The sequence below is a fragment of the Lepus europaeus genome, chromosome 11 (assembly GCF_033115175.1).
Source record: "Lepus europaeus isolate LE1 chromosome 11, mLepTim1.pri, whole genome shotgun sequence".
NCBI classification, from domain to species: Eukaryota; Metazoa; Chordata; class Mammalia; order Lagomorpha; family Leporidae; genus Lepus; species Lepus europaeus.
In genome coordinates this window covers 4,614,885-4,630,783 of record NC_084837.1, presented here as the reverse complement: position 1 = coordinate 4,630,783, position 15,899 = coordinate 4,614,885, and positions in this window count along the sequence as shown.

Below are 15,899 nucleotides of genomic sequence, written 5' to 3'. Positions count from 1 at the left end.
ATGACTCAGGTCAGATGTAATGAACAGTTTAAGTCCTAGATGCTCTGTTTCCAACCCAGCTTCCTGCTAATGGCCTGGGAAGGCAGCAGAGGATGACCCAAGTACTTGCCACCCATGTGAGAGACCCAGATGGACTTCCAGGTTCCTGAGTCTGGCTTGGGCCAGGCCCAGCTGCTGTGGTCATTTGGGAAATGGACCAGCAGATGGAAGACATTGCTGTCTGTCTCTCTGTCTCTCTCTGTCTCCCTCTGTCTCTCTCCCTCTCTATAACTCTGCCTTTCAAATAGATGAATAAACATTTTTAAAAATCGAATAAAAAAAGGAAAAAAAAATATGTGGCTTTCTTTTCCTCTCTGTCCTCAGCTCCTGCTACTCTTCCTTCAATCACCAAGTAGGACTTTCCTCTTGCTGTTTCCTTTAGGTGGGAAGCTCTGGCTGCAGGCTGTCTCCAAATGCCAAACTTTCATTGAGACACTCCCGGGTCACTGGTTTAAAACTGAGCCGCTTGTGCTCAGCCTCCGCTAACTTCTCCTTTCTTGGTTTTTCCATTATGAGTATGACCATTAAACATTCCATATCGTTCATTTTTTTTTTGGTATTTTACCTGAATCCCCAAACAGAAGAAAAGTTTCATAAAGGAATATGCTTTTTTCTGTTCATAATATAATTGTGTCTTGCACATAGTAGATGCTTATAGATACTAATAGATGTTTTTTGGATACATGGATGGATGGATGATTGGGTGAGTGGGTGAGTGCGTGGATGGGTGGATAGGAAGATGATTGGGTAGATAGGTGCCTGGGATAGTCTATGAATAGATAGGTAGGTGGGAGATTTGCTGAATGGATGGGTCAGTGGGTCGATGCTGGATGCATGAATATATCTGTAAGTTCCTATTCTCAGTTTACACTGAACAAAGTACAGAACATCTGAGATTTGTTTAGAATTAATTGCTTAGAATCAGATTTCATTTCTACTCCAAAATTGCATTTCCATTTGGAAATATTTCTCAGGTTTACTGTTCTGCCTAACCTTTCTGTTCCCTGTTCCTTCCCTGTTTCAGAACATCTGGAAGTTCTCTGTTAGTAGACACTGTAAATTTAAGATCACAGAACTGCTCCCTGTTAAACCACTGCAAAGAATAAACTCATCATTGTCAAGAACACATAAGAGTGTAGTCCTCTGAAAATTAATATTCCAATCATAGCAATGGTATGGGGATGAGGCAAACTAGGAATAGGGAGGTACAATTGAAGAAGCTGTAAAGAAAGCTGCCTTCCAAGGGTTAAACTAATTAAATCAACACATAACAGGAGGTGACAGAAATGACTTTGAAGCTCAGGGGAAAGTGATATTACAGAGTGTCAGCAGAGGGATGCACCACGTGGACACTGGAATGGAGGGGAAAATGCATGCTGCTCCAACAGTGTCCAGCAGTTCTAACAACTACGTGGGACGCTTGATATATGTCAACTCTGCTGTTCACATTCACTTTCTGTAGAGGCCCTCAGACTGAACAGGCGTCTGAACCCCTGAGCGAGTGAGCTGGTCAAGCACAGAGTTCTGGGCCCCACCCAGAGTTTCTGATGCAGCCGGGCCAGGGATGGCACTTTGAGAGCAACGGCCGAGGAGGATGCTTCATGGATGCTGTGGTGGGGCCCCAAGCAGCCTCCATTGCAGGTCTTCAGAGTTTCAGTAAAACCCTATTTCCAACCACAATCATACCTTGTGCCTGAAAATGGACATAAATCAAACACAAACATAGTTACAAGCTCTACAAAAAAAGTACAGTACTTACAGGCTTGGAATTTCAATTCTAACCGCTATAAGGCTAATTATTTCACCCCAAGCACTGGGTCTAGCACAAAGATTGCTACCATTTACTACACAGTAAAATCCAGATAGTGACAGATAAATTATTTAGGGTTTCACCCCACGTGAGTAGTACAAATATTCCAAAATTCTGTGACACAGTTGTTTATGTTTTTACAAAGTTGTACAAAATTGTATCTAGTAGTGTTACTTACTAATGATTCAGTGACTGTTAATATTATTTTATTGTTTACTGTTTTTCAAAAAGATGCTATCCTGCTTCTGGCTCTGTTCAAGGATGTTTTTGTATATTCACTCTACCAACCCTCTCCTCAACCTCATCTCTATTTTTCAGACCTGGAGCTGAGGCTGGGAGGTTAAATATCCTGTCCCCGGTCTCTCAGTTCCTAACTGTGGGAGCTGGCACCCAGTGTAAACCAACCTGGCGTAAGCATCCACGCCACTAATGATGACCACATACTGTCGCTATGTGATAATTCAGTAAAGTATAGGAAACACATGGAAACTTCAATTATTCACTAGGTATTATATGTTATGAATTGTTAAGAAAATTTGCCCTTAGATCATTTTACAAAACAAACTTCAAAAACTCTCTTATTCAAATTAAGCACTATCCATCAGGCCTAACCTTCACAAAATCCATGGGAAATATGTATTACAGAACATATTTGGATTTCAAAAGTTTCTGCACCAAAATAAAATTCCATTTTCTGCATTTTTTGTTGTATCTTCCTCTATCAATTGTTCTTTAATACCATTTTAGTAACTTTTTCTGCTTAACTAAACTGCAATTGTTTTACATGTTTCCAGCACACATACTAACTCTAGCTAAGTCAATCTTCTACCCACTTAAATATATACTTCTTAATAATTATAATTTGTAGTATTGTTCTGATAAAACAAACATATATTCCACCATCTTCATGCAGTTATTGGGTCAAGCACTTGATTAGTCCTCACCTCAGCTCGAGGAATTAGGTGCAATTTATTTCTGGTTTGTCTGTGGGAACTCAGAGGATCTTAGAGTTTAGAATGACTTGTCTGAGATCCTGTGGCTGAGCACAAGCACTGCTAAGACCTGCAGCCACTCTTCCTATGCCCTGTGGGTTCAGGCTGTAAGGCATCATAACACACAGAAGCCACCCCCACTCGGATTTCCAGAAGGCACATGGAGGAGGGAAAGGGCCCCTGAGCCCTCTGTGACCTGGTGTGTCCCTCTGGTATTCACCGTGCTGTCTGGTTCATGACTTCTAAGATCTACCCCCAGTCCACAGCAGGTATCTAACCTTCTTGGATCTTATTGAAGCTGTCTCCCATTGTCTGAACTTCCTTCCCAGCTCGCCCCCACGGAGCGCCTCTGTGATGGGAAATTTTGTACATCAACTTGAATGGGCCAAGTGATGGTCAGACAGCTGGTTTTCTGTGAAGGTCCTTCTGGAAGTGGCCAGCGGTTGAAGTAGTGAACTGAGTAGAGCAGATGACCCTGTCCGACATGGGTCAGCATCATCCAAACCACTGAGGCCCTTAAGAGAAAGAAAATGGAGAGAAACAGCAATTTTGAGCTCTCTGCTTGAGCTGAGGTGGCCATCCTGTCCTGCCTTCGTCTGTCAGCACGCCTAATTCTCTGTCTCTCAGACCCAGACCACAACTTCCTCCATCAGCCCCCTTACTCTCAGGTCTTGGACTTGGACTGAAGTTCACCATGACTTTCCCTGCTCTTCAACTTCCAGATGGTTGATCACGGAACTTCTTGCCTCTCATCATCATGAGAGTCAATTCCTATTCCATCAATCCCCTCCCACTCTTCTCTCTCACACTCTTTCTCTCTACCCCCCCTCCTTCTCTCTCTCCCCCCTCCTTCCCTCCCTCCAATTCCCTGAAGAGCCTGACTAGTGGTGTTGTTTGATTCTTTCCCTCACCCTTCATTCCCCCCCACACAGACACTTTGCCTCTTTCTTGCCTTGCTTTTCATCAATTCATTGAAGCAAATGGTAAATGTACCATTCTTTCCCAATGAAAAATACAACTTTTAATTTTCTGTTCTCTGTTTTTCTATGTCTCTTCTCCAAACTTGTTACCAAATTCTTCCATGAAGAATTTTTGCTTATTTTTCATGCTAAAGTTCTCAATGAAAATCTCAGTCAATAAAACTGTAAATTCCTTAGGGAGGGACGTCCTCTTGCAGTTCATTGTATCCCCTACATCTCATCATCTCCCAGTTGCTGCCAAAGGGTAGTTAACACACCAGTGCTTGTTCAAATGTACTGATCTTAATAAGCAAGCTGGGAAAAGGATTCTGGCCATGCATTTCTGTATCACAAAGGTTTCTGGGAACATGTTCTAAACCAGACACCTGAGACTCGAAATATTTTTTTGAGAATTTACTTTGCCATTTGGAAAGTCTGAATCTGAAATGCTATTCACACTTTTTGTTCACCGTTCCCCACTCCCATGAAGGTCAACGTGAATACAGGGCCAGGGGGCCACAGGGAGGGAAGAGAATGGGAAGAGATTTCCTATCAGCCTTCAAATCTGATGCTCTCTATGTGCAGCAGGATCCAGGCGGTGGGGACTCTGTCAGCCGGGGTTTGTGATTGCAGAGGAAACAGGTGTTCTGAGATTAGAGGAGCAAAGGAAGTTTCTGGCCAGAAGCAGAGCAGGAAGCCACACAGCCCCTCTGTCTTTCTGTTGTCACTGCACCGCCCACAGAGCCTATGAGCCCTGCACTCCTGTTCTCGGAGACAAGTGTGTGAGAGGAAGAAAATTCAACCAAGCAAGGAAAGTGACCGGATGTGTCCTTTGCCTGGGTGTGCCTGAGCAGTTACTGGTTTGCAATCTGAACTCAAAACCCTGTTACCTGATAGAGCCATGCCCATGCTGGTCACAAGTCTGACTGCAGGGAGGAAAACTTTGTCCACTAAAATGTTGGTTCTGTAGCTGTCTGCCTCCCACCTAAAGCCTTGGGCTTCTCCCACATGAATGACTCTCCCTCATTTCTGCCTCCTGTCTCTGCCTCTTAATATAATAAAGAGATCTTTTAAAATATCCAGTAATTAAAACTTTTCATGGGTGAACTCATGCATTCAGATCCTCTGCTACATGAGAAGGTGGGTCCATCAACTTCTCAATCCTTTTTGCTTTTTTTTTAGAAAATCCAAAGTGTTATTTTTTCTGATTTTTGTTAGGGAGGTTATTTTGTTCCAATGCAATATGCATACAGCCTTTTTTCCCCCTCAGTGGATTTATTTTTTCAGCCACTTTTGGGTGAAAATTCCTGTGGACCAGAACAATTCAGAGACAGATTAAATAGCTTCCTATATTTAAATTGTTCCTCATATTCGACTGTAATTTGTGCTCCCAAATAAGTAGAGTGAGAAACCAGGACTAGAGAAGGTGAGAAGGAATGATAATAGGAAGCAAACAGAGTTGCCTTTTGTCTTCTAATTGCCTCACTGTTACTTTGAAGGGGAAAGCAAAAAAGCAGAGACAAGACACTCCAGTCCATGTGTGCTAATCGGGCGGTGATGTGTTTGACTCTGATTTGTGCGCCCAACCCCCACTCCTGCCTAGTGCAGATGCCATGTCCTTTTAACATCACAGCCACTGGCCTCATTCTCATCCCCTGGAACGTGCTCCCTGGACGCGTCTGTCACCAGCCAGGGCAAGGAAGCAGCGCTGAGGGCCAGCGAGAGAAAACGGTCCCTAGGTTGAAATATTCCGGTAATTTTGTTTTCAATGGGGTTGCTGTTTCCCTTGATTCAAGGTTACATAGAAATGAGGTTACTTTGGAGAAAAGAGCCTTGGAGAAAAGCAAGCGATAAGGGCAGGATGGCTCCCCTCCCAGCACTTTACTCTCTGGCCCCTGGATGTGAGCATGTTCAGTGCACAGCTTCTGTCCCCTCCTCCAGCACCCTGTGGCCCAGGGACACAGGATCACGGGACAGGACAAAGTCCGTGGGAAACGCACATGATGAAAAAAACGATGTATGGATTTCAAAAGTTCTGGCACCCAAATCAACTTTTCGTTTAATCTTCTTCCAAGAACTTTCTGGAGTACCCTCATATTCAAATCAGCTCCTCAGCTGCAGTCCCATCAGTGACCAGTGCAAGGGTCTTGTTCGGAGCTGCCCACGTCAGAGCCCCAGAATGGTAGTTCACAGTGGCTTCCAGACAGCGGCTACCAGTTAGAATCACGCACATTCAGACAGTAGCAAACTGGGGCGGCTGACTCTGTCCCTCCCATGGGTTAGGCCAGGATCACCCCAATTGGCCAATTACTGATAACTCTGAAGTGTCCATGAGGTTGGGGTCTTTGCCACTTTAGGAGACTGGAAAGGAAAAGCCAAGGAAACGTGGGGCTGAGTGTCCTCAGGCTGACGGGACCCCAGCAGAAACATTTTCTTGATGAAGAGATGGGCCTGGGGAATGAGAGCAGCATGGGGCAGGACCCACATCACCAGAGCTCCTTCCTCAACAGGCATGGACCATCTGGGTTACCTCTGAGGAGACTGGAGGCTGACCAGTGAGCCAAAGCAGACATGAGGATGGCAGTGAGGCGAGGGGAGGGCAGAGAGACAGGAGGGGCCTGCAATGCCATGACAGCAGGCAGCATTCAGATCCCCATCCTCCACATGCCTCCTCTTTCCCACGGTCGCCTAGGATGTTGAGAACCAGCTGAACTGCATGCTGAGCCTTCTTCTTCCTGGGACAGCAATGATCAGTTGTGTCAGATGACTGCTCAAATGACATTGGGACCTCAACTAGAAAAAGTTGCAGAATAAACTGTAATTCTTTGGACAGTCATTTGGTTGTGTTTTCTTTTCCCTTTCACATTTTAAATGATTTCTGAAGTTATATGTGGGTGTCTGCTGAAGAGGTAATTTCACATGAAATCTTTCTGCTTTTTATTTTTTTTTCCATTTCCAGTACTTAACAGTGTGTGGGATTAAAACAAAAAATAAAACAAAATACACAAAACTCTCTGTTTGAAATGGAATCATAGGGCAGTTAATCTAATTTAAACTCTAGTGTCACTTCCTCTTGACATGAGAATCTTAAAAATTAGTATATTTTCTTTGTCAGGTAGAGTAAGATATGTGTTCCTCGTTCAGTGTCTCCCAACATAATTTCCTTGGAGCATTGTTTGCCATGGCCTCTGACAAACCAGCCATTTTTTTTTTTTTTTTAAAGCAGCAAAAGTTCAGTCTCCACAAAGAAATTCATTCTTTGCACAGTAAAATCCAGGAAAGTTTAATAAAACTCCTTGACTGAGGAAAATTCAGCATTTCCCAAGCTTCTTTAACCCATGGCCTCGCTTGTCTCCCCAAATGAACCTTCTTGATGCTCTGTGTTTCACAGACGAAATGTGTGGAAATGTTCCTTTGGATGATCGGTACACACTTTCACTGTGCTGATTCAATACACTATCTTTCTTTCTAACAAGCAGAAATACCTTGAGAAAGAAGTGTAGGAAGGATAGAATTACTTTCTCTACCAAAGGTGGAAAAATCACACTTTTACAGCAGGGATCGTGGGAAAGTTTGCCTTGAAAATGTTTTAGGATGTAATAATTTTGACACAGTTTAATGGAAATTCTTTTACTGTCATCATCAGTATTATTATTATTATTATCATTCAAGAGGCAAACAGACAGAGACAGATAGAGCTCCCATCTGCTGGGTAATTCCCCAAATACCCACAAACAGCTGGAACTGAGTCAGGTTGGAGCTGGGAGCTGGTACCTCAATCCACATGGGCAGCAAGAACCCAATCATCTGAGCGGTCACTGGTGTCTCCTGGGGTTTGCATTCGCGGGAAGCTGGAGTTAAGGCCAGAGGCAGGCATCAAACCCATGCACTCCAATACGGAACAAGGGGTGTCTTAACCAGCATCTTAGTTGCTAGGCTAAATTCCAGCCCTGAACAGCAGTGCTAAAACCCTATCACATGCACCTCTGTGGCTCCTGAGCCTTGCTTTGTCAGGACACTCCGAGAGCACACTTGGACTCAGACAAGTTCTGTTACCGTAGATTTTAAACAGCAGCTGCAAGAGACATTTATCATCACTATACCTGAAGTTCAGAGTACATGATGTTTGTGCCGGTTAACAAAGGTCAGGCCACAAGGTTGTGTCTCTGAGCCAGGCACAGGGAGGTCTTTGAATGCCAAGCAAATGGTCTCCCCTTTATCTCTTATTAAAGGGGATCAGGTGTTTGCCCATAAGAGTTGCACTCCAAGCAACATGCAGTTCTATTCCGGAATATGCCCATAAACTAGAGATATGTCTGTTTAAATAAACATACAATCATGAATATCCTACAGCCAAATCAGACAGTGGCATTTAGGAGCAAAGGCATACAAAATTCATTTCTTTTTTTTTTTCCTCTCTCTCTCTATCTTTCTGAATGAATGATCAACTTTGAGATTATTCAGACTTTTCAAGAATAAAGAACAAACAATACTATAAATTCTGATGTGTACTTGGGTCACTGGGTAGAATTTCTAATTTGTATATTGCAAAAAACGCACTTAAAGAAGGGGATTCTTTTTTTTTTTTTCAAAATACTCTCAATATTACTTCTGAAATGATGCAAAATTTAGAGAGTTCAGGCCAGCGGCCTTGCTGGCAGTAACGTGACTTCCTTACTTGTCCATGCTCAGCAGCGTGCTTGCATTCTTCAAGTGAGGCTGGAGGGGAGCTATTAGTTGCACCAGCCTCGGTGCTCTTGTATCTACTTATTTTGAAGCCTCTCATTTGTAGCGACAGCTGCAAGGTGTCCCTTCAAGGATTTTGCTTTTTTGATTTATCCTTTTCTACACTCAACTCTCAATTGAGATATCCGAGCTTCATTCCGCTTTCTGACCTTACCCGATCAAGCCAGAGTGACCCCCAATCTCTTAGGACTGGGCTACATTCCAAACCAGGTTATGGAAGAACAAGGGCAGAGAATCAAAGCCACACATCACGCTGGCCCCAAGGAGACACTTAACGCAAAGCCGAGTGAAGGCCAGCCAATCCACAGGCCTCACTTATTTGCCCATGTGAGAATTCTCAGCTCTCCACCCCTTGAACTTTTGACATTCTTTTTGAGTGTTGGTGAGTCCTGTTTATATGAACACAAAAGCCAGACAGATGCTCGGCTTGGCATGGAAATTGGCCTCATGGAAACAAATGTTCTCTCTTTTCCTTTTTGTTTTATTTTTTCTTTCGGGTGAGGATGGACACCGCTGAAGCCCATCGGAGTCGCTGACATATGAGTGAATGTCCTGTGCATCTGTTTCTGGTTATTGTTCTCCCAACACACCTGCCAGCATGCCAGGCAAGTGAGGTGCTTCAGATAAAAACTCTCAGAGTGTGGTCCCAGAGGCATAGTGGCCAACAAGGACAGGTCTCCGGTATCTGCCAGTCAGCTGAGCGTGAGTGCTGGCACTCCCCAGAGCACCCCAACTCCACTCCGGGAGGATTGCCTCTACTGAGAGAGCTGCTGTTGAGGATGGAGAGGGAAGCAAACTGGCCCATCTTCCAAAGGCAATCTCTCCAAAGGCCTCATTCCCACACAACACCTCTCCTGACTTCCAAGGGCAGGAAGCTCAGCTGTTTACAGGCATGTTGTTAAAACACTATTCGTGTTAGTGTAAGGACGTTGCTGTCACGGATTTACGGGATATCCTTGTGACTGAACGTGAAAACGGGAGTTTGGCGCTGCAGATGGTGCGTAGGCATGGCGGGCCTGAGACACCCCGAGTTGTTCTTTCTGTTGTCACCCTGGATCTAATGACACTACACATCTTTGCAGTGTGCACTGGATTCACAGGGTGTTTGTGACAAGCTACCAAACCACAAAGTGACCTGAACTGTGTTCAGTGGTAACTCAAGCGAGGGCAGAGGCTACTTCTCAACCCCGATCCCTCTGCTAGTGACAAGCCACCCCAGCAGTCATTGAATGAGACCAAGATGGGGAACAAAGGAAAATAGTCTCCTCCCTCTTTGCAATGGTGCCTTGTAAACTTTGTGTCCACTGAGCTGTCCTATTTGTGAGGCCTTTGTTTTCCTTACTGTAAACTCTTAAGGGCGCCCGATCGCCCGGTGCAATTCAATATGAGGAGAGCGAGCCAGGGTCGTGACCTCTGCATGCAGAGCGCCACAGGAGTGATTTATAAACCGCAGTCGCAGGGCGTCCCAGGAACCAGAGCGAATTGAAGCTTCTAAGTGAACGCAAGTGCTGTGCATTCAACGTCAGACCCGCTCAAGAAAGATCCCCAAACTCATTTCCTGCAAGTGGGAAGGGAGATGCAGTTGGAGGGAATCGGGGGGATGGCAAACCCCACAAGGAATGAGGTTGGTACCCAATTAGCTTCTTTTCATATTATGGGTTTAGGGAGGCCAAGAAATCCCAGGATGGCTCCAGTCATTTTCACGTTGGCAAAGAGGAACAATATCGCTTTTTAATAGTGTGAGGTCGGAGGAAAAAAGGGGCAGAGGGAGGAGAGGGGAGAGCAAGCCGAAGGAGGTTGTGAATGCAGAGAATTCCCTGGGCATAGGCATTTTTGTGAAAAAGAGAAAGAAAGGAGATTAAAAAATTAATAACTTGAATGTGTGATCAATAAAAATAATTATCATCTTGCAGTCCATTTTTCGTACAGCACTCAGTGGCCTGAGAGTAATTGCTGACATGGAAGAGCAAAGCACTTGAAATGCCCAATTACCAAAAATCCTCTCTTTTAAAAAGGTTTTTCCCTGCAAATCTCGATGTGTTTTTCCTTCCTGTCTTCCACACTCCACCGTTTGGTGGAAAGACAGTTGAGGAGCTAAATATATATTAATCAGAACTCTTGGGGCCAGCATCGGTGAGATACAATTATACCAAACGGATGCCATTGCAGGCTGATAGCTTCATTTAAATTCCTGAATAAAACATGAAATATCTTTAATGAGAAATGAACATAGTTGTCAGGAGGGAGTAGTTCTGGTATTGTTACCAGTTGAGATACAGAAGATGAAGACATAAAGTGAATACCTTCCACGCTATATAGAATTGACGGCTGTTGGAAAACACAGATCCCTCTTCCGAGATGTCACGCATGCCACAAAACAGAAAAACAACAGAGCATAACGGCCCCGTCTCCTCCCAGGGAGCTGCAGGGTTTGAGCTTCTGTGCATCTGCCGAAACAAACACAGTCTGCGTGCGGCCAGGAAAAGGGATCCTCGCAAACTGCTTTGTGACAGTACACACGTGCCTCTCCGACGAGCAACGCACTGCTGCCTTCTGCAGCAGGAGTTGGGTTTGGCTCCACACCCAGCACGAATTTTGTTGAGAGCGTTAGAGGTAAGGAGACGTGCAGCTGCATCTCAAATCTCTGCCTCTGCTCAGAACAGGGGGAGGTGGGAAGGAACAGAGGAAGTGGGCTAGCAACATCACACTGTCAAGGAGATGAGAAACGCAGGGCTCCTTCTACTGCCCAGGTCTCCTCTTTGATCGCTGGCCTCACAAGCTGGAGCCCAAGAGCCAGGCTCCTGCCAAAGTCTCTCCACCTGTTGGGCTGTGGCCGGCGTACTCCTCTTCTCTCTCCAAGGGCTTCCCTTTGTTCATTGTGTCTTTCATAATTAAAATTGCAGCCCGCTACCTTGCATTCAGGAGGCGCCTGTCTTAATCTCAGGTGCCTTCAAGCACTTCAGAAATATTGCCAACAAAGCAAGAGCTTGCTATGCCTGCCCCCAAAAGTCAGAGGATCTGTTCTTCATTCTGGGTGGCTCCAAGGCAGGAGGCAGGGAGGGCTAGGGAAAACCTGCAGAAAATTGGCTGGAGCCACACAGAGAAATGAGAGCTTATTGTCCCATCATCCTCCCTGTGTCTCCTGTCATAGGCCTGAGCTATGGTAAGGGATAAACAAAGTACTACTCAGGTATCCTCTGTTCCTGACCCAGAGACAAAGATTGACTCTGTCTTTATAAAGTCGAGCGGTCATGTGCAGCCCCTGGCTTGGGTGGGTTGACCATGTTCTTGTCGTCCTATTACTCAGCACTGTGTCCATGGAACAGATGAATCGGTGCACATGTGAGATAAAGGCAGTGGCCCACTGCCTGCAGACCCTGGAGCCTTTCCACGCAAACGCCATGGGAACCCTGTCCCTCCCGGCTCTGAAGCCCTTTGCACCCCGTGCGGTGGGGAGGGTGATGCTGAGTTCCGACCAGGAATCACACTTGGAGTAGTTAGTCTCTAGCTGGGCATGCTGTCCATGCAGGCATGACCTTCAACTCCCCCGCAGGATGGGTTGTCTTCCAGCTGTCCTTTCTGAACCCATCTCCCTCCTTCCTAGGGCTTCCCAGGGCCTCACCTGCACCATTCTCACCATGGACACACAACTGTGTCTCCTTAAGAGTCAGTGGGTTGGTTCTTTGCTGCCCCACTCAGCAGACTGAAAGCCTTTTGATGAATGAAACCAAATATCTCTGGGTCTAACTGAGGGCCTGAGAAGTAGTAAGGATTCAAATGAACATTGGTAAATGAATAGACAAATAAATACACAATAGAAATTGGTAATATAACCTGTTGGGCTTCTTTAGGGTTACATTTTTTCCTGTATAAAAAAGCCTAAACATTTGCTTTTGCTATGCTTATATGAATCCAAAATATCCAAATAAACAGAAAAAAAAAGCTTGAAGTCATGTTTTCTCGGTATGTGAGACCAAATAACAACCTAACTGATAGGCTTTTACCTTTTACTAATGACCTTTATTTTCCAAAATTGCTTGAAGCAACCATTTGTTTTGATACTGTCTTTTGGTTCTTAGGACAACTCCGCAAATGTCCCTTTGTCCAGGGGCAGGTGGATAGCAGCAGCAATACCGGCATAGGAAACTTTCACAGAGCTGTGCAGGCACTGGTGTGAGGCTGCATGTGAGCTGCATCAGGACATCCTTGCACCCACCTGCCCCAGACAGTCAGCACAGGCCATGGAACAGACACAGGAACAAAGGCACTGTGGAGTTAGCGCTCTTGTCCAAAGTCCACCAAGCCTGTACAAAACTGACGCCCCACTTCTTTTCTCTGCTACGATCAAGACAGCCACATCCACGAGAAAACTGGATGAAAAATGCGGACACTAGGAGACAGACTGGTACCCTTGCAGTGACACATTGGAGTAGGTACCCATTGTGGTATGGATGTGCCTTATCCCCCAGGGCTCATGAACTGCAAGCGTGGTCCCCAGTGTGGTATCACTGAGTGACAGTGAACTGCTGAGAGACGGGGACTAGGGCTATATGCTTGGGCCTTGGGGATATAAACTGTGGAAGAAAGGAGGTATTTTTACGGGATTTCAGTTCTCAAGAGCATTGGTTGTTGTAAAAGAAGCAAGACTGGCCCCTGTTTGTTTCTGACTTCCTGTCTTGCCATGATATGGCTCTAGGATGTGCCCCCACCTTTGTGAGCCATTGCTGGAAGTGCTTGTACAGCTGCGCAAGTCCCAGCACCATGCCCTTGAGCCTTCAGGACGGTGAACTGAACATTTTTTCTTCAAGAAGTGCCCAGCCTCAAGTATTCTGTTATAGCAATGGAAAATTCAATAATGCAGTTGTCCAAATAGAAGTACTTTTGTTTGAAATAATTTAAAATAAAATAAAATGTCTTTATTAATGATTTATGCCTAAACTTTAAATCAGGTCTTTTGCCAGCCTGGTCAAGAGATTTGAAAATTTCTGCTTCCTCCTGATCTATAAATCCACGCTCTCATCTCTCTCCTGTCTATAGGGTAGACATTTAGTTGAACTGCGTCATTCTGATGAGAAGTGTCCTTGCCCCACTGCCAGTTTGTTTGAGCTCTGATGGCCTGGACTCACTCTGCTTCAGCCATCTGGGCCTTCCTACCCAATGCCTTTTCTACCACACAGCCTCAATTCCTCTGACAGGTGCAAGGTTTGATTCCTTGAACACAGAGGGAGTGGGCTCTATGGACCATTGAGTCCCGTGATCCAGAGCTTCCCCACTATTAGCCTTGTTCAAGCCAACAGGGTTTGAAAGCCCTACCTGCTACCCTATTATCCATTTTCCCACCAAGCCTTAAGCAGATGCCCTTTTCCTCCCACGGCCTTGGCACAGCTGCCCTGTGGCCCCAAACATTCCCACCTTGTCTGGAGTCCTCAGCAGAATCAAAAGGTTTCCTAGGCAACTTTTCTCCATGAGTAACATTGCAGGGTCCCTTTTGATTAACAGGATATCTGGCCCAAGGCCATATCAGACCTCTAAGCTCTCAGCACATGGAAAAGCTCTTCTCTCCTTTGGCTCAGAATTAAACCCTGAGTATGGAAACTCACAGAAGAAGGGGTGGCAGGGTCTGCATCTTTGCAGTCATGTTCCCCACCACTGCTTGCTACCAGGACCCTTCTGGGGTGGACCTCAGTGCAGAGGGGCAGGTTCAGGCAAGGCTTCTTGGTAGGGACTGTTGAAATCTGACTTTGGGCCGGCGCCGCAGCTCAATAGGTTAATCCTCTGCCTGTGGTGCCGGCATACCGGGTTCTAGTCCCGGTCGGGGCGCCGGATTCTGTCCCAGTTGCTCCTCTTCAGTCCAGCTCTCTGCTGTGGCCCGGGAGTGCAGTGGAGGATGGCCAAGGTCCTTGGGCCTTGTACCCACGTGGGAGACCAGGAGAAGCACCTGGCTCCTGGCTTCAGATCAGCACAGTGCGCCAGCCGCAGCAGCCATTGGAGGGTGAACCAATGGTAAAGGAAGACCTTTCTCTCTCTCTTTCTCTCTCTCTCTCTCTCACTGTCCACTCTGCCTGTAAAAAAAAAAAAAAAAAGAAGAAACCTGAGTTTGATAGCTTCTGGCTGTGATCTTTTTCTCATGGAGCCACTTGGCTAAGGGGTTTTCAGGGTCTGTATCTTGCAGATTGAAATGGGCACAGGCTCTTGTGATACACACTTAAGAGCCCCTCGTACGTGCTTTTCCTTTTCTCACAGTCTTAAAGTTCTTGCTACAGTGCTCTTGGATAGATCTCTCTCCATGGAATGCAATCTTGCTGCTTGCAAGGGGGCGCAGTCCCTGAGGAATAAAGCCTCCTTAGCCCAGCCCTCCTCAGCTTGCAGGCCCCTCCCAATGCCTCCCTGTCTCTCAGCCTCAGTGTGCACCAAGGGCAGCTCTCATCACTGCCATCTGTGCCCACCTCTCTCACACACCCAGCAGAGGGCACAGCTGATTTCCCAGGTGGCTCTCTAAGACACCCACAGTCAGTCCGAAGTAAAGGGAAGCACATGGTCCCTCACAGGAGGAACAGGTGGGGATCACAGGGAGTAGAGATGGCTCACACTCTGAGAAATGCTTCAACTTCCCACAGACGCTTTCCTACATTGTCTGCCATGTCATACCGGAGGGAACTTTCAGTTGTGTTTTAACTTTCTCTAAGCCATCCAGGAAAAGTCATAGATGGCTGGGTTATTCAGCATAAGAGAAAACAGACACAATTCAATATAGCATTAGTGGTACCTTCCCTAACTACGGTGTGGCATCTTGTACGGTGACAACGGTGAAACACACACATGCAGGCACACGTGCACACACGTGTGTGCACAGGAAACTAGATACAAAAGGAAGGCATAAAAATTAGATACCAAACAGTGTTCTCAGATCAGTGGGTAATTTCTCTCAGCCCTTTATAGATTTTTCTCGCAGATAACTTCCATCATTACTCTCCTTTCCTCCTGCCTCAGGCAGGATTCTGTTGACCCACGCTCAATCCACCGTGCAGTGAGCCACCCACCTAGATTTCCTACATTCATGCTGCCTCTCCTCTTCAAGGCCACCCCGCATATCTCTGCTCCGTAAATCTCCCTAAAAGGTTATCCTGTTTCTTCCCTCTAAAACCACCAGTGGCTCCCTCATGCTTATTGGCCAAATTGCAAATGCCTACATATGTTTTCTTCTATGATTATCTTCTTATCTTCTACATTAACTCTATTTAAAGCACATTCAGTGTCACACTTTTCTACCTCCACACACAGTAGACACAAAACAATGATGAAGAGGCTACTTAGTATGCATGCTATTAAATTAAGTTAGTCAGTAGGTAGTGC